Source organism: Egretta garzetta, unplaced genomic scaffold (assembly GCF_000687185.1).
Source record: "Egretta garzetta isolate BGI_Z169 unplaced genomic scaffold, ASM68718v1 scaffold56, whole genome shotgun sequence".
Lineage (NCBI taxonomy): Eukaryota > Metazoa > Chordata > Aves > Pelecaniformes > Ardeidae > Egretta > Egretta garzetta.
This window is the reverse complement of record NW_009260182.1, coordinates 3,623,936-3,645,414: the sequence shown is the minus strand read 5'-3', so window position 1 is coordinate 3,645,414 and position 21,479 is coordinate 3,623,936. Positions and strand designations below refer to the sequence as shown.

General features: G+C 38.4%; 1 protein-coding gene across 4 annotated transcripts in view; it reads right to left on the bottom strand.

Moving 5' to 3' along the window:
• Positions 1 to 21,479, bottom strand: part of KCNMA1 (potassium calcium-activated channel subfamily M alpha 1) — a 502,288-nt gene that overhangs the window by 480,283 nt on the left and 526 nt on the right. The window lies entirely within an intron of this gene.

Here is a 21,479-nt window from a genome sequence, read left to right as displayed (position 1 = left end):
TCATGAAGGCACACTGTGCTGTGAAAGGCCTTGATGGAAGCACGTATTTGTGGTCTTTCATACATGCAAAGACTTTGTTACGTGGGGCTACAGATGTTAGAAGCACCAATATTTTATCTTTTGGTCTCCACAGAACAGCAGATGCCACCACACCAGAGTATTACTATGGGAAATGAGGGAGGAATTATACTAGACAGCTGGTTTGAGTACATAGGTATGCTGAATAGCCCAGTTTCTAGAGGCTCAAGACACTTGCAGATCTACAGCTTTATTTTCCATGCTCGGAGCCTTAAATGGACTTGGGAATGCTTCTGCCATCTGTGATTCACTCAGAAAAAGTGTTCAAGACTATTAAGGTGTAAATCTCATCTGTGTATTTTACATCTTTCTACAGCTGCAGCATCTGCCTCCACACCATGACCCAAGAATTTCCATATAGTAAGACTCTACAAGGCAGGTTTTGTTACTGCCGCTCTCTTTTACTTAGGATTTTTCCATGGCACCAGGTATTTTTTTTTCTTTAAATACATCATCTACCTTTTGACTCTCAGACCGCAATGCTCTAAAGACTTAAAGCCTATGCCTAGGTAAGGGTCAAGGCTTGATTTGCATGCACTTTGTGCTTATTTTGTTTAAGTGATACTGGTGGTAGATTCACAGAAATAGATGGAAATCTCAGATGGAAGAGTCTAAGTTACGTAGCTCTGCAATTTGGCAGTTGCCAGAAAATATGATATTTGAATCAAAAGGCACACCAGATTTCCCAATTACCTTACTTCAAAGTAAAAGCAAGTAACGCATTGACATTTATGATTAATAGAGGAAAAAAGATACTGTGATGCTGGTACTTCAGTGAGGGATCACAGCCATGCCAAGCTTATCTGCTTCTGTTAAAACTCCAATCATCTAGTAAAGCCAAGATAGCTGAAAGTAGGAGCATAAATGAACTCTGGCATCATACAGGTTTCTCTTCTTTCCATTATAGACTATATTCTTACCTTCTTTCCTAAAGATTGAATAAAACCAAGCAATTTTCTTCACGCTTTTATCTTGGAATTTACATAGGTCATTTGTATTTAGGAAGCCCTTTCATCAAAAACAAACTAAAAAATATCCTCCTTGTACTGCTGCCCTTTCAAAGGTTATAAAAGCATCATTTAAAAAGCTGCGTTTCCAAGAGACATACATGATTATATAATTTCAGCTTCCATTTTTACAAAGTAAACTTCTGATTCCTGTGGTGGACTTGAATTATCCTCATTTTACCACATATTTGTTTCCTTTAGTATCCCAGGCCTGTCTTAAAAAGTGGAACTCTCACAGCAGTCCACTAGCCTTCAAACGCTCTAAAAAAACAATGGCAATCTATTTAAGGAACTGTTTTTCTAACACCAGAGAGAAGTATTTTGACTTTAGTGGGAATTTTGCATTCTATCCAAAGTCAGTGAAAGAAGTGTTTGGATGATAAACCTAGACTAATAGTGACGTACCACAATCTTTTCCTATTTACACTGGATCAAAAGAAGGCACTGGACACTGACCAAACAAATGCAAAAAGAGTTTTTTTTTTTTTTCTAGCAACAAGCTTCCTACAGTCTATCCAAGTCTCCCACCCTCCTTACTGCAATTAATCATCCTGAACGATGCGGTACCTGCTGGGTTTTTTCCCCCTCTCTAGTCCTCATCTTTTAGGACAAACTCCTTTAATGAAAACACTCCACCCCCATGAAGGTTCATAGCTGCTGTTCTTCAAAACTGCAGTAGAAAAGGAGTGATCTCTTCCTTGCACCAGCAGCAAGAACAAAAGCTGCTGAGTTTCTCTGTATAACGCCATTTACCTTTCTATAAATCAGGCCTGTGACCAATATGATTTCTCATATCACTGGGTTTCCTGAAGCCTTGAATATTTTCAGGCCATTCCTTGTGCCCATTCAGCACTCTGCTTTCCCCTTCCAAAGCTAGAGCATTCTCCACCCTCCCACACAACTGCTGTATCCCTCCATTTTCCGGGATGGGGCATATGCACATTCTTTGCCTGGGTGACTTCCATACCCTGCTGCCTATGTATCTCAGTTTCCTGTAGGCAGGTTTTTGTTGTTCTCTCTCCTCTTGAGCAAAGTTGCACAATACACACGTTCAGAAGAGCAGACCACAGAAAGAGTAGAGAAATGGGATCTTACTTGTGCAATACAGACAAAGGAGGCCTCCACAGAAGCTGAAGGGGCAGAGTTTATGGGATACAAAGATGATAAGAAATAGATACAGGGGTGGAAAAGTGAAGAATGTTTTGTAGGCTCTTATGTGATCTGACATTTCTCATCCTTTTACACTCCAAAACTCAACTTTGCATCCAAATACACAACTGGTTTGTTTTCTAGGTTCATTCACATCTTTCAGTAATTATGTACGTGCATTTATTTTTGAGATTATTTTAATTTTGAGCTTCTTGCCAAATTTCATTTTGGGTAAACACCTTTGAGTACCTGAAGCCAAATTTGCATGAAATATAATATTACTTACTCCTCTTTCTTTCCTGGAGTGCTTCCATGTGCTCTTAACACAGCTGCTATGCTCCGTTTAGCTGATGACTGATGTGTTTCACACCCATACACGTTTTTCCTGGGATCTATTGTTGCCCAGCTCTAACTTCCTATTCCTATGTAACACACTGGAATTTAGCAACTGCTGTTGCATTACACTTGGATGTTTTATATCTACATTTTATAGTGAACCTAGAACAACTAATTAAACATATACTGTTTGACATTTCTTAGCAGGGACTCTAAAAAAAGGAGGACTAAAGATGTAGCTACTAAAAATTTTAGACATCTCTCCTAAACTCGTGGGGCACATTTTCTTACTTCTGTAAGAATGTTCTTTAAATGAAAATTAAGAAAACCATAAAATTAACAGTGCTCAATATGAAATCTCAAAAAAATTATTCCACCATCATATAATCCTCTATTACTCTCCAGGATCTGTATGCAGCTAAAAATAAAGTAGTGAGTTACAGTATTTCTGGTACTATAGAATGCCAGTCCCTGTAAGGCATATTTAGTACTTTTGATTGTGGTTTGGGTTTTTTTTTCTTCTTTAATTATTCATCTCAGTGGAGTATTTCGGTTAGTCCAAGATTCTCTTTAAAATAAAGAGAAGATTTCATCTCTGGAAACAGACTACTCAAGATCACAAAATCCCTGGCATTCTTGGGTTTTTAAGCTCGTTAACCTCCTTACAACTGTTATCAGAGGACTTCCAATACTTAAAGAACTAAGGAGCTAACGCTTTCAAATACTGGAATGTCACCGATGACAACAAATGGCTTTGGACCTGACGTGTAGGAAAGCTGCCGGTTCTGGCCAAGGATTTGCTGAGTTTACCTTGAATTCTTGGACTAGATTCTAAATCCCTGTATTTGGATTTCAGGCTTTGGCACCAGCCCATCTGTATCGCTAACTAATAAATTATGCAGTTAAGAATTTCATACTGATTTAAGAACCTGAACTGACAGTAGTTTAATATGAACCAAGAGTTCTCAGAACATCACGGAACAAGTGTTTCAGTCCTAAGCAGATAAAAATTACTTAAGTACAAGTTCAGATTTGAGTTGATCGCTTGCTAGATGTATTATAAAATGAACGAGATTAACACTTCTGAACCTACAGAATGTTATTTCTCTTCAGGAATGAGGAAGATTACTCTATTAACCTCTACCACCTCCAGTTCCCAGGGAAGACCTTCAGCCAGCCCACCCACCACAGAAGGTCTCTGCAGGACTGTCTTGCTGAAACCTGCACAGAACTGAACTTCAATTCAAGAACTGTTGGCAAAATTAGTGTTATAATAATGAGACCTGTTTTAAGTCTGTATTATAGTAAGACTTCATACCAAAGTGTCAAGAGGACCCCTACTAAGTCACAATTGAAGAAAAGAAAAAAAAACAGCAAGCCTACAAGTCTTTAGACAAAGTAATATACAGGCTGCCAAGGAAGACGCACCCAAGGCTAGATGAATCTCCACAACTGTAACACTGCAGTCCTGCAGACAGGTATCACTTTATTCCAATTCCTATACAATGCATGCATTACCTGGAACTTAGCTACCCCCAGGGTCCTGACAACGTTAGAAGAATACCAGAGGGACTCGTACAAACTTGTGCTGGCACTAAGTAGCATATTATAACATATCACTATGAGAATGCACCAGCTCTGCATGATATTCATTCAAAATAACCCAACGATAACATACTAGAAGGTATTTGTACAAAGCCACAGAATGGCTCTTCTTTGCAAAAGGAATGGGCGCAGGGTGAAGAGAGGAAAAGGGTGGGTAACCTAATTGATGCTTGGCTGCACAAATAGTGGGGACTAAGTGTACGATGATCTAAGTATTTCATTGGAAAATGGCTCAGACAAAAAGAAAAAAGTGCTTAGCCACTAAAGCAGAAAAATAAAATTGCTGGGAAGTAGTGAACAAAAGCAATATAGTACAGCTTTTTATACAGCATCTCTTAATGCACTGTATCACAGTACTGTAATTTAATGATAAAAGCAAACAAAAAAGAAATACTAAATCTGCACTAATAGAGCCCTCCAAATGGTTTTTGGCTACACATCTGCCAGTTACGTTTGTATAAATGCCACGCACAAAGATCCCAACTAAGAGAGGCCTAGGCTCTGTGGATAAAAATTGCCAAGAGTACCCAAGAATAGAAGTCACCCCAGGTTATGCTACCAAAAGTTATGTTTTTCAGTGGCATCTGATTATGTGGCTATCTTGTAAAATTTCACTCTGGATTGATAGAAATAGCAGTTTCCAAGAAGCACTTCCACAACACAAACTTATGAAGCATTATTAGTAGGCTGTGATAGTACACTACTTTTTCATCCATTCAATCACATGTAGGAGTTTTAAGAAATCAAGTTGCTGTTTTATTTAAAATAATCAAAATCTATGTTAACTTCTGAAATCAATTTCTACAAGTAACTGCATTGAGACAAAAAGCATTAGCTACTATCAGCATGTAAAATTATGGTAAGAATTTGGTTACCTTCAATGTTTTACCAGGAAAGGATAAAGTAGAAAACTTCTGGTTTAGCCATCATCCAGTCACTGAGCTATATTTTAAGTGCCTACACAATTAATGTTTACTTCTTAAGTTCTATAGTAATAAAGTTTCTTCCAAACAGGATAAAAGGATCACATTGTACAGCACCAAAGCAATCAGAAAGCCATCTGAATAAATTAAAAAACAGTTAAAGCGTAATTCCTCACTAAAACAGCACTCATCTGCAGTCTGACTTCAGCTGGAGCTGCATCTCAGCACTCTTAGAAGCCCGAGGCCTCAGAGTTTCTTTAACCTGCAGGGCACTGCCTATTTCTGCTACACTGATCAACTAGGTCCAACCTGGAAGCTTCCTTCCTGGCCTAAATCTATTTCTGGTCTAGCTCAGCTCAGACCAAGATGTCCTTTGAAGTATTCATGAGGCTTATAAAGAGGAAGAAAGCGAGCTATTTAATTTTCTTGTGTACAAAAAACCTGAAGGCGCGTATCTTAGAAGACTGCTATGCTATATTGTGCACGTACCATGCATTTCCCACTCAATTGGCCAACACCATGGAGTAGCAAAGTTTTGAGCAACATTAAGCATTAGCCTGTCATATATTGCAAATAACTATTTCAGACCTCTCTTTGCAAAGTAGAATAACCTGGGATATCATCTATCTCTTTCTCATGTAAACATACATAAAGAGCGTCAAGCCTTCTCTGACTTCTGGTAATCAGTCTTGCCAAAAATCTGCCACTAACCAGGAACTATGAATTAAGACTCGATATAGCAACAGGCCTCCGTGTTCTGATGCTCACCTCTGGGGAAAGGAAGAAAAACCAAAACAATTTCCAAACTTGGAAGGACAGTCTCTGTACTTTATTGCCACGAATACCTCCTGTGTTGAAAGCATAAACTTCAGATGAGATGAAAGAAAACAACATTAAAAAGCTAAGTCCAAAAACACAGCACTGAAGAATTAAGGGAACTCTGTAATACACCAACAGCCGCACTGATAAAAAAAGAACAGCGTAAGAATAGCCCAGAAAGATCATGAATACACCAAGCACTTAAGAAAAAATTATGTAATATTCTACATTTTCTTTTCACTCTCTTGTCACAGACCAGCTATTTCCCTCATGCCTATTGCTCTCATCTTGCCACTTCTTTCTTTCATACCAGTCTTGAAAAACTGTGTTAAATTTCCCAAGGGCTCATCATTCAGTAAGTATGCCTGTTACAACGTACTCGCGTGTCTCTGCTACAATAGCTATCTTGCCAAATAAGCCACATGAAATTCTTAACAAATCTACAACTACATCAAATCAGAAGTATTGCTAAAAGCCAATGCAACATATTAAATGACTGACCATTGCTTTGGTAGTCATTTAGCTGCTAAATCTTTTCTTTATTGACATCTTATCAACTGATTTGAGGGAGCTTATAGAATTTATCATATTTCCACAAGTAAGAAACTTATTTAATTGCCGATTCTTGTATACTTTCCATAATCTAGCATAGATGTCAAAGTGAGCATAACACTCTGATAAAGCAGCACATTGTAAAAACACCTAACTTGGGTATAATTGTTCATAAAATATTTGGTCACATTTATATATATATAAAAATATGTATTTTACACATACATATTTATACAGCCACAGAGAGTACAGCTGGGCAGAGAGCAGAATCAATGTATTGCATGGAACTTTAAGATAAACAAATTTACTTCTAATATGGAAAGAACTCCTGAAAACTGTAAAGATTTTGTCAAAATAAGATTCCTGAAAGAACAACGTTAATAAAGCTATTAACTGGCTTTGGTTTTGACTTTACAATATGAAATAAAATTTAAGACTAAAAAAATCAAATATTTCTTTCCTGTCAAAAAAAAAAAAAAAAAAAGAGTTTCAGTATCATCTTTTCCCCTCCCCCAGTTAATAAAACCCACTTAAACTGACAGTTTTGTAAGTATTCCAATTTTGGCAGAACTATATTTTGCTGAAAAGTTATTTATTAAAAACGGAATTCAATCCTCTCCACTATGAAGAAACAACCAACGTTTACGCAAACTTACAAACCACCTGGAATCTTACACTTGAGATTTGGAAATTTAAGCAAGACAACAAGACAACTCCTTCCAACCTTCATGCGAAATATTGTCATGGTTTGTTGGGTATTTTTTAAGCTACAAAAAAAAAAGTGAAATTCAAGCAGCAAGAAATAAAAGCACAGAGGATGCTAAAAAAATTGATAGGCAAGGGTGGAATTTGACTGAAAGGCAGGTATTGAGATTGATTTCTTTTTTTTTTTTAAAGCCAGTTAAAGATCTAGCTACTAAGCTCCTAAGTTCACAGAAAGCTCGATGGCCTACTTTCTCCACTTGTTTTAAAGTCATGCCAAAAGGCCCAGGCACCTGCCCTGCCCTCATGAAATACATTTCCCCAAAGATCGTGCCTTAGAAGTCTTCCATCAGACACATGCTCCATAACATAGGCAATGACACAGAAATCGTGTCTAACCGGTGCCATAATAAAAATGGAATGTGTGCTAAGGAGCCCTGCCAAACTACAAACCCTGCACTGCAAGCAGACACCATCCTTTAATCTCTTCGTTGCCATTTCTTTTCTAATTTAATTCACTTCTTTCCAGCATTTATACTGTTTACCTTTTGCATGCCTCCAAAATCAGGTAATACAATTCAATTTTTACAGTCATTTTTACATTCGTATTCCCAGCAATGCAATGACTACATTGAAAGTATTGCAGAGAACTTAAAGAACAAAGTAATTTTGGCAACAAAAACATCTGCATAGGTATTTTGTATTTTTCTTAAACATAAATGTGGGGGCAAAATTGGGTTGGCAGCACACCTTTCACAATTTTTAGTTTGGATAATAGCTTTCCAAATTTTAAACAAGCATACTGTTTGTCTGAAATAGTAACTTTGTTTCTTTTTGTTTCAAACAATGTCAACCCATTTGTTTTGAAACAAGTCCATACAGGGAATTCTATCTTGTTTATAGGATGGATTAAACACATTTGCCTCCTTAATAATGAAAAAAATATTCTTTTTAGCAATGCAACTGAAACAAGCATTTCAAACTATCCCATTAACCCTTTGACTTAAAAACAACGCTACACAAAAAAGTAAATAGCCCAACGCCAAGATTAGTCTTCTGCTTGTGATGTGTCACAGATGCCATGACAGGTTATATAATGCACTATATGTTTATACTGGCTCAGATTCTTTCACCTGTTCTCCCCTGGCATTGCTAGCACTACCAGATGGATCCATTTTAGGTTTAATTCATTTACCCCATCTCCTAGGATTTCAAAGAAGTAAAGCACTGACAAGAACCCTGGTTCTTTCCTTTCTTGGATACAGAAAAAGAATCTAGACACGGAGAGATTTTCCTTTTAAGAACAGAATACAACATTAACAAATAAGTATCTGGGGAGAACACGTGTTGTTCAAAAAAGCTAAAAATAGTACAATCAACAAGCATATGTTTAACTGGGAACCTTCCTAGATTCTAAAAGTAACATTATTCTTTAAATCCAGTGTGGATACGAGTACTCAAAACCTGTTTTGTTTTTAATGGCAATGGAGCAAGCATATTCGAAGTGTCTGCATAAAGTGAATACTGCACACTGCATACTGAACTAGGCAGATTCCCTTCATCTTGTCATCAGTCTTCATTCCCTTCACCGTGTTACTTCTCTATTCTTACATATTCCTCAACATACTACAGCTAAAAAGTCATTTCATCCCAAATATTTTAATTCCTTTTATTCTCTGCTTACGTAAAAAAAAAATCTTCAAGAACAGAACTTGGCACAGCACAGCAAGTTTTAACCACCTGTAGTTCTTTAAAAACAGTAACTGCTCTAATGGACTCGCAAACCACATTCCCTTCGTAAATCTAACAAATTGGGTGAGTGGATGTACATTAATGAAATCAGCTGCTTGATCATTAGGTTGCTTTATATGGGCTGGGGCAAACCAGTTCTTTCAAAAGTCTCCTCCTCTCCTGGCTTTCTTCTTCTTCTTCTTATCTGCTTTCAGATCATAAGATGCATGAGGCAGAGGATCGCCCCATTGTCAAAGCTGGTAATAAGATCTGGCATAACTAAGCCTGCAAAACCGCCTGCCCTCTGAATATTACAGTAATAAAAATAGTTCAGATAGACCTTTTAAGTTGCTAAGTCCAATTTTGAATATGCAACACTCCTTGTATAGAGCGGAATATTTAAAAAAATATCCTCGAGCCCTAGTAATGAATTTTCCCACTTGCAGAAAATACTGCAAAAACCACAAGCCTTTCAGTCCTTTAAGTGGAACTTAAAAGGTGCGGAAGCATCAACACACAGCACAGAAATCGATTTTACTTCAAACGAATCAGTAAGAAACACAAACCGGCTTACAGTGAGTGCTGCCACCTCTCCAAAGCCTGTCCCTACAATGCATACACTGCATCTCTCCTTGTGTTAAGACATTTTCAGAAAGTTTTAGCTCCAAGTGTCACACAGCTACACAAGAAACTCAGGTTTTCACCTTCAGAAGTCTGGCGACATGCTCAAAGAGCATCAACTCCAGACTACACAACCTAATCAGAAACCTGAGGCCAGAAGACAAATAGAAACAACCTATAATTAAATTCTGAAGAATCTAGTGATTTTTTTTAAAATACATTACATCAATGGGGCATTTTCTACAGGATCTGCACTGAATTAAACCAGTATTTTAATTTAAAATAAGAAAAACCAGTGATTTTAAGAAAAGAATGATCTAATACTTTAGTTTAACGTGATATTCTTTTAAATCATTAGAAATGAGCCCAAATAAACCAAAATAAGCTGATCACATAAAAGGAGACATCCAGGAACCAACACGAATTTAATTACAAGGGTGAAGAACCCTCTACTTTCACTGATATTAATGGCCAAAACACTGCTACGGTCTTAAGACACATGATTTGTTCTGAGATTAAGTGAACTGTCACTTCCATCAGCTCTCAGAGGACATTCCCATTTATGGGAATAATATAGCTGTTAGAGCCATCAATTTTAAAAGTCATGGGCATTATGGGTTTTTATATAGGACTTACAAATAGCCTACATTTACATACCATTTAAAATCCAAAGCGTATTTTACAAACCAACAGAAACTAGAATCGCTGCTGAAAACAATCCATTCCCAGGACCAAACTATTTGTCCCAAAAAGACAATTCAATCTGAGAAATACAGTTACAAAAAAAGCCTGCATTTAAAATGTTTCCTCTACTTCTTGTTCATAAACATTTTTACTGAGCTGAGAGTATATAAATACACAAGACATAATCTTCAGAAATCTGTTAATGTTCCAGAAGCTTTTCTAGAACTTTTACCTTTAATAGAAGCTATCATTACCTTTCTCTCCACTTCTGATAAATGTTTTAAAAAGAAAAGCTCTGGAGCATAGTCTTCAGTGATAGGAAAAGCACCCCGAAAAGAGCCTGGGCACCAAGCTCTATCCCCTGTTGTCTCAGACTAGATCAAAAAGGCAACTGCTTTAAACAGCTTGTCCCAAACCCATTTTCTTCCCCCTCAGTCAGGACAAGTAATAATATCTTTATCCATATAGATTTCATATGCTCACCAAAATTCTCAAAGAGCAATAAAAAAATAAAAAGAGGTAATTTTAGAATAGTTATACTGAAATTAATCAATAGTTCTGTAACAGCCCAATGCCTGGGACATTTTAAGGCAATAAGATGTCATCTAAAGTCACAGTCTCACCATCCCCCTTTGCCAGCCTGCTGGTCCACCATCCCACCCCCAGCAGCCTGCCCCGGGCAGCCTGCCAGGGTGCAAACAGAACACCCGCAAGCTGAACCCTGAAGTCAGAGTTACGGCACAACAAAGGAGCGAGCTCTCTGGAAGAACAATTGTAGGAAGCTGTACATGCATTATATGCTACTTAAAAAAAAAAAAAAAAAAAAAAAAAAAAAAAAAAAAAGGAGAATAAAGCAGAAGCTTACCAAAAAACTCATCTAGGATTGCCCTAAAAAACTTTACCAGAAGTGAGATGCAATAAAACAACCTAAGAGCTCTGCACTTCAGCATTTTTACCCTCGAGACTAATCTAGCCCAGCTGTGGGGACTGAAGCCCATTAACAGGTAGATCAGGTGTGCTCCTGGAGCTCACCTTCCTACAGAGCTTCACCTGAAGGGAATCTACTTAACCACACTGGAAACACCAGAGTTTATTTTCAAAAGTGCGTTCCTCAACTAGCTAAAATGTTGGCGTGAACTAAACCATATTCACCAAAGGACATAATGAAATTAATATTGAGCCTGCTAATAATGAAACAACCTCACTTCAAAAACTTTTCAGTATTCAACTTTTACCTATGAAATCCTTTCTGCTCAGTATAAATGCTTAAAAACCACTTAGGATCTGGAGCTACTACTGCCTGCCAGCTACAGCCTGTCCTCAGCACAGCTCAGGCACCTCACAGGGAGTCTCCTCAGGCTCAAACCATCACCTTAGGATGGTAAGTCCAATCTTAGAAGGCTAAATCAAAAATGCCACTGCCCCAAAACACTTAACTTCCTCAGATGGATTAAATTTGTTTTTCAAAAAGTGGTAAATGGAACTTCGTTTCAACAGGCATTAGGTCAGATCAGGTATGGTTTACATCACCATCACTTCACACCAAGTCACAAAGTAGATGTAAACACTGCATAATGTGGCTCAAGACACCTTCACAGAAATAATCACGCCATCAGGTATGCTCTAAACCCAATCTGTATTCCCCTACCATCTCAAAGCACACAGAGGTGCAGCCCAGTTCGGTGCTGAACAGCAGCCTGGAGCTCTCTCCACCGGGATCCCTCAACCTCCACCCACACCCCTTAAATCAGCCCGCGATGTGAGGTGACCCACCTCTTAACGAGACTCAGCAACACCCCGGCTGATTATTAGCGAAGGATTTTAACAATTAGTAACTCAGCAGGTTTACTCTCTTACTGTACCTGCTGCAAGCCTGGAGTCTTTTCTGGAGTACCCTTAAGCTGCTGCGGGCAGAAATGTAGCTATTTCAAAACTGAATATTCTATTTCTCTGTGTATAAAAAGCAAACAGACAAGCCTATGAAATTCTGGGTTTACCTTGTTGTTTAAAAAAATAAGTAAATATTTCACCCTAGAGGTTGAACTATTTTCCACCTCTACAGATTCGGAATATATGTTCTCTCATTTGACTTCTCTTTAAGAGGAACGAAAGGTCTCTACATGAAATTTCTGTAATCAGTTGTAAGGATACATTTTAGTTTTGTACACAGCTGGCATAAGAGCAAGATTAAGATTACTCACTTTAAACCATTAGCATTTCTCGCTCTAAAGAACACAAACCCAAAGACAAATAATGGCATGGACAGTCAATAAAGGCAAAAGTTTATACACAGCTTTATTAAAGCACCTGTAGCCATATAAATGATAACATGTTCTGACTACCCCCACAATTTCAATATGGGAGCACAAAAAATTTATTTTTTTAACTTATTTTTTAATTAAAGTTATTTCTAAGAGCAATCAGCTTGAAAAAATATTTTTTTATTACAGGGGTGTGTATCAACCTTTTAGGTCAAAGAAAACTAAAGTTAGAGTATTAGATGTTAATGCAAGAGACATTGCTGCTTTAAAGAGCTTTAAAACACAATCACTGAAGCACCTTCTCCTGTGGTTATATACAGAGATGGGAAGCCAGGGGATTAGGTAAACCCTACTCAAGTCCCTAATATGATGTTTAAGGCCAACGCTAAAAAGAAGTAACAGGTACCTGGCTTTGCGCTGTTATGTTTGTTGACAAACATCTAAATAAGGGAATAAGTTTTCAAGAACAATAATACCTCTTTCTGAAACCATCTGAAATTATCACTGACTCTGAAATCAAACTCCTTATTCAGAACTTAAATATAAATGTTGGTGTCTGAACAGCTGGTTTGTGCAAGTGTTGACTCAAGTTCCACGTATTAACCTAAACAACTGCTGTGTGAATTTTCTTTAGAAGTTATGCGTAACTTAATAACAAATACAATACCATCAACTGGAGATCAGAAAAATCAAATGTTTTTTTCTTCCGCACCTGGAATGACATCTTATCATTCAGCAGGCAACTCAAAGATACCCATTTTTCCTATAGTACATATCATTTAAGTTAAAATTAAAATTGTATCACTTCAATCATACATGCGGAGTCAAATCTCCACACTTTGGACAGCACTTTCCACTTCTAGTAAATTAAAACTTTATTATATCCTAGGGGCACATTCCAACAAAGCAACTAAAATTATTTTTGCAAGTATCAAAACTGTGAAGTTTTTAGTGTTGTTTTCTTTCAGGAACAACAGATCTATAATACAAATTCTGCTCTTCCAACTTATAAAAAGACAACACCACAACTTACACATAAAAGGCAGAGTCAGAGGAGGAAAGCCAGCGTTTAGTCAGTTAAAATTTTCTTAAACCAAAAACCAGACCCTCTCTCAATCAAAGACATCATTCCTTAAGCACATAATCCACGTCTCGCTCAGAAAAAAAACAGTGCAACGTAACACATGGTGACTATAACCTTATCCTGCAGAGAGCAGAAAAAGAACATTACAGTAGAGGACACAAGGAAACAAGCATGCATTATGGCTGAGAGCCTGAAGTGATATGAAAATACTGTGAGCATAAAGCTAGCAGTCCACTGATTCTGATGCTGAAGGAAGCCTTTGGATATAAATGTGTTGGAAATATAAGAAAACTAACACAAAAAGTTGCTAAAAACTTGCCACATAACAAAATCAATTTATCAGAAATGTCCTCACAGGGAAAAAATGTTTACACCACATATAGCCAGACCCTGCAATATTTTCTCCTAACTAGGCTGGGTTTATGATTAAAAGGAAAAGGAAAAAAGAGGTGGTTTTCCTTCAATCCTTAAAATGCAAGCAGACTTTACCAGCTTCCTTATGAAACAATATTTACAGTACAATAACCTAGAAAATGTAGAAACACCACACAACATCTGTCTGTTGAGCAGCAAACTCGCTTTCAAGAAAGCGGTGTCAAATCACTTGTAGCCGAAGGATCTAAAAGCATCTGAAGTGCTCTCAACCAGCTACGGCCAGTACAGGTCAAAGAGGCTAGTAACCTGTTTCAAGTCATTTCTGTCCAGCAGGATACCCATGCATAATCACTAAAATGAGTTTAACAGAGTTCATACTAGAAAAAAATTACAAAGTGCTTAAAAAGAATCACTCACATATTTCACTTGATTATTGTAGCATTAAGGTCACCATTTGCAAATAGTTTTTTTAAAAAGATGTATCTGTACTAATGTTTTCCCTATACTTAAAATAGAAAATGAATCCAACACCAGGAGTGCTGGAGTTAATCTTATTGATAATAGCAAATTAGAGTGAGTCACCTTTTTAGTTTGACAGAGACAAACCATTACAAATAAATGTAAAAGATACCATGAAAAATGAATGAAATATAACAAGAAAGAAAATGCCAAATATTTCGTCAGCATTTGCTTGGACAAAGGGGAACCAAACTATTACAAATGTATTCCTCGATGTAGAAAAAGCAATAGAAATGCCACACAGTAGACCTGTATCTAACAGCTGCAGTGACAAGCCACTCGAATGCTCGCCCTGTGGTTGCGTTATGCTACAATTGCTTACCATGTTACAGTATTTCTCAAAACTCTTCTGGCCTGGTGATGAGATTGGTCTTTTTTTCTCCGTTATATGCTAGCAGTTCTGATATTTAAATCAGGTAGTGAAGCTAAGGGCATGCAAAAGGATTTCCAGGACACCTGGATGCAGCTGCAAACGCGTCTCTGTCCTGCAGGTGATCCACGGGGTGAGGGACCTCTGCCAGTTCCACTAAATGTGGACTTACTGCGGCTCTGAAAAAAGAGCCGATATTTTTCATTGCACATCAGCTTGCAGGAAAGATGCCATGATATGCTATCGTCAGTAGTTCAAGCACCCAATTTTTTTTATTTCCAAGGGGGACCTGGCAGACGGTGTAAGTCTTAACTGGAATGGAAACGTACCTTGTGTCATTTTTAAATATTATGTTTCTAAGGTTGAAATCCCAGACATAATGGTCACAGGCCAAGTAAATACACCTTGCTACAATAAAAGAAAAAAGCTCTTAAAAGCTTAAAATGTTAACATAAGACTAATTTGAAAAAAAAATCTGATTCATCTAGAACACTGTGAAGATCCAGGCCTGAGTCCAAAACCATTGAAGTTATGAGGATGGCCTCCCTCTACTTCAACAGGCTTTGGAGAACACTCTCCGTCTCTGTAACTCTCACATAGACAAATACATGCAATACATCACCTCAAAGCAAACTGAACTCAACACATTTCAGTGGCAGCACATTCATTTAAACAGAGGCATGCATACTATATATGGGAATAAAGTGTTGCTCTCAGAGATGCAAACTCAACGTATTCTCAGGCTATAAATATCATCAGGATTCAAAATGGGCCTTTCCTGACCAACACATCTCTGACAGCCATGGAAGATGGGTGTCTTGCTTTCCCATTTATTCATCCAGCTCTAGTATTGGTTAAAGTGCTAACAAACTTCTACTGCGTGCCCACCTTCCCCTGTCACCCGAGATGGCCTGTGTGCTGTAAAAAGGGTGCTCATACTTACAAACCATGAGGTCTAATCTGGAATTTGTGTATTTAGCCCCGTGTAAAGTTGGTTTAAATGTCAGCCTACTCTTGGGATCTAACAGTGTTTTGCACTCACTTTGCAGGCTGGGTAGAAGAGTCATGCATTGTAGTCCTGCGAGGAGCAGGGAGCTGGGGCTCGATGATCCTTATGGGTCCCTTCCAACTTGAGATATTCTACGGTTCTATGATTCTAAGCCTTCATCCATGTAGCAGCACATGAACTCACTACAGAAACACAGCATCTTATGATAGCTTTTTTAAGTGAAGTCTCTTTCCTTTTGTCACTGAAATGATATGTGGGGGAGAAAAGTATTTTTTAACCATTAACATCCACACATAACATTTCAGCAACCTTTCCCTTAGAAAGCCTGCACAAGCTGTATTCACTGTGTCCTTTGCAGACTTCTGATAATTCGGTAATTTTCATAATGTAAACCACATGATTTTACACAATGTGGCTAGGTATGTTTAATAGAACCAAAAGGATAGCCCATCCCCTAATTTCATCCAGAGTTACTTTAGGTTTACGTCTCACCAGGTTCTCTGGAACTGCTGTCCTACAATCTCACACTACAGAATGCCTCACTGCTGCTGAACTACAGCCTGACCTTGCCCAGGAGTTATTACCAGCCAACCCTGAAATTCGCATAAACTTTTGGCAATCGAAGTTGGATTCCACAGAACAGCCAAGCCAATCTCTGAAGGAACCCTGACCATCGCTCTGTATTCTACCTGCTGGTCAGAGATTACTGCTTCTTTTTAAGATTTGTCCCAGGAAGGACACTCGATGACTAAGATTCACGATCCACTTTCTTGCAATAGCACAGGACAGACATGGAACATCAATGCTTTTTTAATTATAATCATTAGATCCTTTCCCTGCAGAGATCAAATGTAGGACTAGCACGCTCTAAATTGTCAGCGTTTCTGTCTCTGGGGCTGTAAACTGCCCTCATTCTGCATTCAGAAATCCCACCACATCAAAACTGCATATATAGATCATTGTTATTTAAAAGCTTTTCATTCCCTATTACAGGCATTTCTCCTGTTCAGCTAAACTGGAAAAAATTGTGAAATCTAATGGTTTCCAACCAGCATTTATAGATTTGCAAATGCGTGAGAGTTGCAAATTCCTTCCGAGCACAGATTTTCTCCTTAAATGTATGTGTTGCAAAGCCTTGAAAATAAGTATGATACTGCATCAAAATAACATTTCAGTTGAGATTGTTTGGTTTACAGCTTAAATCCTTGTCCATACATTTTCTTTTCTGCATGCATAACCAATTTTAGCATGAGTTTATAAAATCTGAAATCCATTACAAGCTCCAGAGAGCCGAAAGTGTCATCTTTTTTTCACAGCAGGGGGGAAACAGCAGCACACACCTCTCCGTAACGGTGCCTTTTTCGCTTGTAGAAAAACCATCTGCAAAGAGCTGTGAGTACCTTTTCTTTCAGTCCTTGACCTCTCCACAACGTCCATCTCTCAACTGGCAACCTGTCTGGTGGGACGCTCACGCTGTAATTACGCGCAGACCACCTGACAGCCATGAGACAGGAACGCTTCAGTGCCTGGAGCCAGGCTGCGCATGTGACTAACGAGCGAAATGCGTTACAGTCCGCCGCTAATCCCTTGAGCCTTCCAGTTGTTCATACGCTTCGGCTCGGTACATCTTTGAGAGAGTCAAGGTGAGGTTTCCACATACAGATTTAAATGAAGGGATCGCCTGCGTTACCTGTCCACGCGTGCCTTCTAATATCCTCTCATACTTTTCTCAATAGCTAAGTGCCTTGGTTTGAGTTTGTGTCTTTAATTTTATTTGGAGAGGAGGTTTATGCGGGTATTGTTAGGGAAGTGACTGCCTTTGGGAGAGCCCGTTTGGTAGAAACGCTGCTTCTTTTGGCAAAAACTGAAATTGTTCCACTTAGACATTTTAGAGGTCTGGATGAAAATTCTTAACATCTCAAAGAAGATTTCTGCAAATACTGTACTTCCAATAAAATTTTAGTTTTTCTGTTCAAAACAAATGGGAATGTTGATGGGTTTCTACTAACCAAATCTAGCACTGTATATTTTACTAAAACTTCCAAAATATGTAGACCAGCATGAAGGAAGACTATTACGGCTGTGATTTCAGGACAGCAACCGCCATCTATGATCATAATGTCATATCATTTTATATGTATATGACTCCTAGGTTGAGGCAGGGCGAAAGGTCTTCAAAACACTGAAATCATTCCAATGGGAGCACAGCAATAAGGATACGTTCTACCTGCTAGAGCCTTAAGGCATAAGGTACATAAGGGGTACCACTCTTTGGGGAACCAAGGAGCAGTGATACAGGGTCCAGTATCACACTCTTCGAAAGGGTATTTCATTCTGCACTGGCCAGCTTCAGGAGGCGGCTGTGCCCCAAGCTTGTGCTTTCTCATTCCACTGCACCTTCTTCTTGTTTCAGAGTTCGTTCAAAGCCAAAGCATAGTATCAGATAATGTCAGTAGAAAATGCCCTTCAGGAGCACAGAAAATGCAGTAGCAGATCCATATAATCAAAAGAACTACAGATTGTATAATACGCATTTAGCCACTATGTGTAGCGGTGTACTTCATCACGAATATTTATTTTATTTTCTGTCATTTCCAGAAACAAGAGCAACTAACGGTGTCAGAGTCCAGCCCACTGAATTTCAATCTCACATTCTACACAAACAGGAATGAGTTGGTCCGGGGACAAAGAAAGAGCAAAGAGAAGACAAGTTCTTTAACAATACCTAGGCATTCCTAAAAATGTAGATGTAAGCACCGAGGTGAAAACCAGCATTTGTTAAGTCTCTGCAACACAACTTAGCTAATTTTGGAAGAATTACATCTAAAATTATATACTATATTAAATAAAGGAGTATGAGGTCTTCAGTTGCAATGACTCTCACATTACATGAAACACAGACAACACAGGTCAAGATTTACATTTTTTTTTTTGACAGATTTCAAAAAGTGCCATCTCACAAAGCAAGCATAGAGTATAAAAATCCTAAAACTTCAGCAATCATTTTTAGTACATTATTAATATTAATGTTCTATTCATATATGATGACATAAATTGGATATGGAATTTTAAGGGGCAACATTTATCATTGTTACCAGAAGTTTTCATACTCTTGACTTACAGTATCTTGACTTTCTTATCTCCGAGAAAAAAGAAGAAAAACTGTAGTGAAATTTCATACCAAGGTGTTAAACTGTTTATATCATGGTTTTAAATTCCAACCTTCAAGTCAATGAGTTAAGGAGGGGGGAGGGGAAAAAAAGAAAACCAAACCACATTCTAAATCTTTCTACGGAGCCATTAAAAAGTGTTACATCCCAAAATCAAGTTGACAGTCACTGACAAATATGAGGAATACAATGTTGTGCTTAGAATATAGCAGGGGAAAAAAAGAAACTTTTTGCAGCTCCTTGCAATAACATATAAGGACATGGGTGTTAGCACAGTAACTCTATGATTTATTCTCGTGTATATGTGAATTGTTCAATAAGAAGCCACAGGAGGTAGACATGAGAACAATTTCTCTTAGCTCACTCTCTGGAACCTTCGTTTATGTAGATGGTGAGACGACGTTGGATAACCCAACTCTGCTACAACCTGCCGAGCAGCAGAAGAGGCAGCACAGGGAAGAAAAGGTCCTAACATGAAGAAAACTTCTTCAGTCCCGCAGTAGGAGGAGCTACTTCTTGTAAAATTGCTTTTGCTAGCAGGTCCGATATAGTCAACGTAGCACATATATGCATTCACATTTTTCACCAGCAGCCTCAGCAGCCTTTCCCAAGTTACCATGCAGCACAAAGCATGTGTTTGATAACAGCCAAGTTTAAGACGTTTCCCAGTTGTTACTTCAGTCTTCCTTTATAACCCTAAATTCTAGATAAGTGTTTTGCAATAACTGGTTACTCCTTACACACAGAGAATTCCCTCCAATTCCCTTTTTTAGCACGTAAGGAATGCAGGATCAGCCCTTGAAAGTTCTTCACCAGAGGCTTGAAAACCCTTGCAAGTGGAACAATACAATCTAAAAAGAGACGTGTATCTCCCCCTACCTGCAGAGTCCTTCATCCTCCTGCCCCAGGGAATGACATTCATGGGCATAGCTACTTCAGGTCTCAAACATGAAATAAACTCAAATCTTACAACCTGACATAGCCGCAGTACGTCAAATCATTCAGACTGGAAGTGCTGGAACCCCTCAATGAAACCTGTTATTTGGTGAGCTGATACATTTAGCCTGAGAGGTTTAAAGATTATCTGGATGTGCCTTTCTGTACTGGTTAAGAAACGAACGATCTGCTTTAACTGACTATGTCCCAACAGTGGACATTCAGACCAACAATACCCACCAAGACACCATCCATAAGAAGCCTGCGTACAACTCTCTAACTTTTCATTCTCTCAAGAAAAGAAGCACGACGTGATAACCTGTAGGATTTTCTTTTTCGTCAAGATCCCTGATGGTCCTTGCAGATTTGTCTCATCATGTGGAGAGGAAAATGCTACATACACACAGAAGAAACTGAAGGTAAGTCTTAACCACCCACCCATTCTTGAAAACCGCCTTTTACTGTTGCAGGAGATGGTATTTTACAAGACACGCTTATTATCACAAATTCATTTGAGCTTTGTCATCATACCTGGCTAGCACCTCTCTGAGAAAGTTCAGGTTTGGTTTTGAACAAAATAAAAAATGCCTATAGAGAAGCGATATTGCCTGGTAGGTTTCATGAAGCTTAAGGTTGAGTTAAAAGCTTTTATTTATTCTTTATCTCTAGCAGTCACTTCTTCCACAGATAGGCCAAGTTCACTGTAACCATTCCACTTCCACCTGGAATGTGGAGGTCTGCCTAGGCAATCCGAACTGGATGCCTACCTCGCTAAACCCAAATACACAAACAAACAAACAAGTACCGTAACTTCTCACACTCTTAACTTTGTTTCTGGTTTCCCCGAAGTGTTAGATCCTTCCTACAGCTGGGTTCTGCGCTGTATCAAGCGTGTTTAGGGGGGAGGGGACAGGAGAAAGGGGAAGACAGCTCACTGTACGTCAAAGCAAGCCAGCAACCTAGCAACCATATATTAAAAGGTGTGTGTGTTTTTGTGGGTGTCTGTGTGCCAGGAATAACTGAAGCAGATATTATTCCATTTGTAATCCAAAAAATGTGAAAAGGGAAGGGGAGAAACTCCAGCTGCTGCTCTATTTTGGGGTCTGTCAAAATCCACTTTCACAAATACAGAGTCTTAACGCTTTCTATCCCATTCATCTTAACAGAAATGAAAGTCTGGACCTGAGCAAGTCCTCAGCTTTGGTTTGAAAGAGACCCTTCAAACCAGGCGCCGACCTTACTTCACAGACTACACCTTCTTCCTAAAATGCAAAAATCAAAGGGGCAGGGAGGTTGCCTCAAAGATTTCGCACTTAGGTTAAAACGATATTAATCTAGTGTGTTACTTACAAATGCACTAAATAATCCTAGATATCTACATTTAATTTATCAATCAGAAGCGTCCAAGATTCGTGGGGAGTGAAACTAGCTTTAAAAAGACTTACTTGAGTGAGAAGTTTACCCTTTTAATTTTGCCAAAGTTTCTCATTCCGTAAGAGAATTGAGAGTTTAGATCAACAAATAAACACTCCCACCCTGCCACCGTAT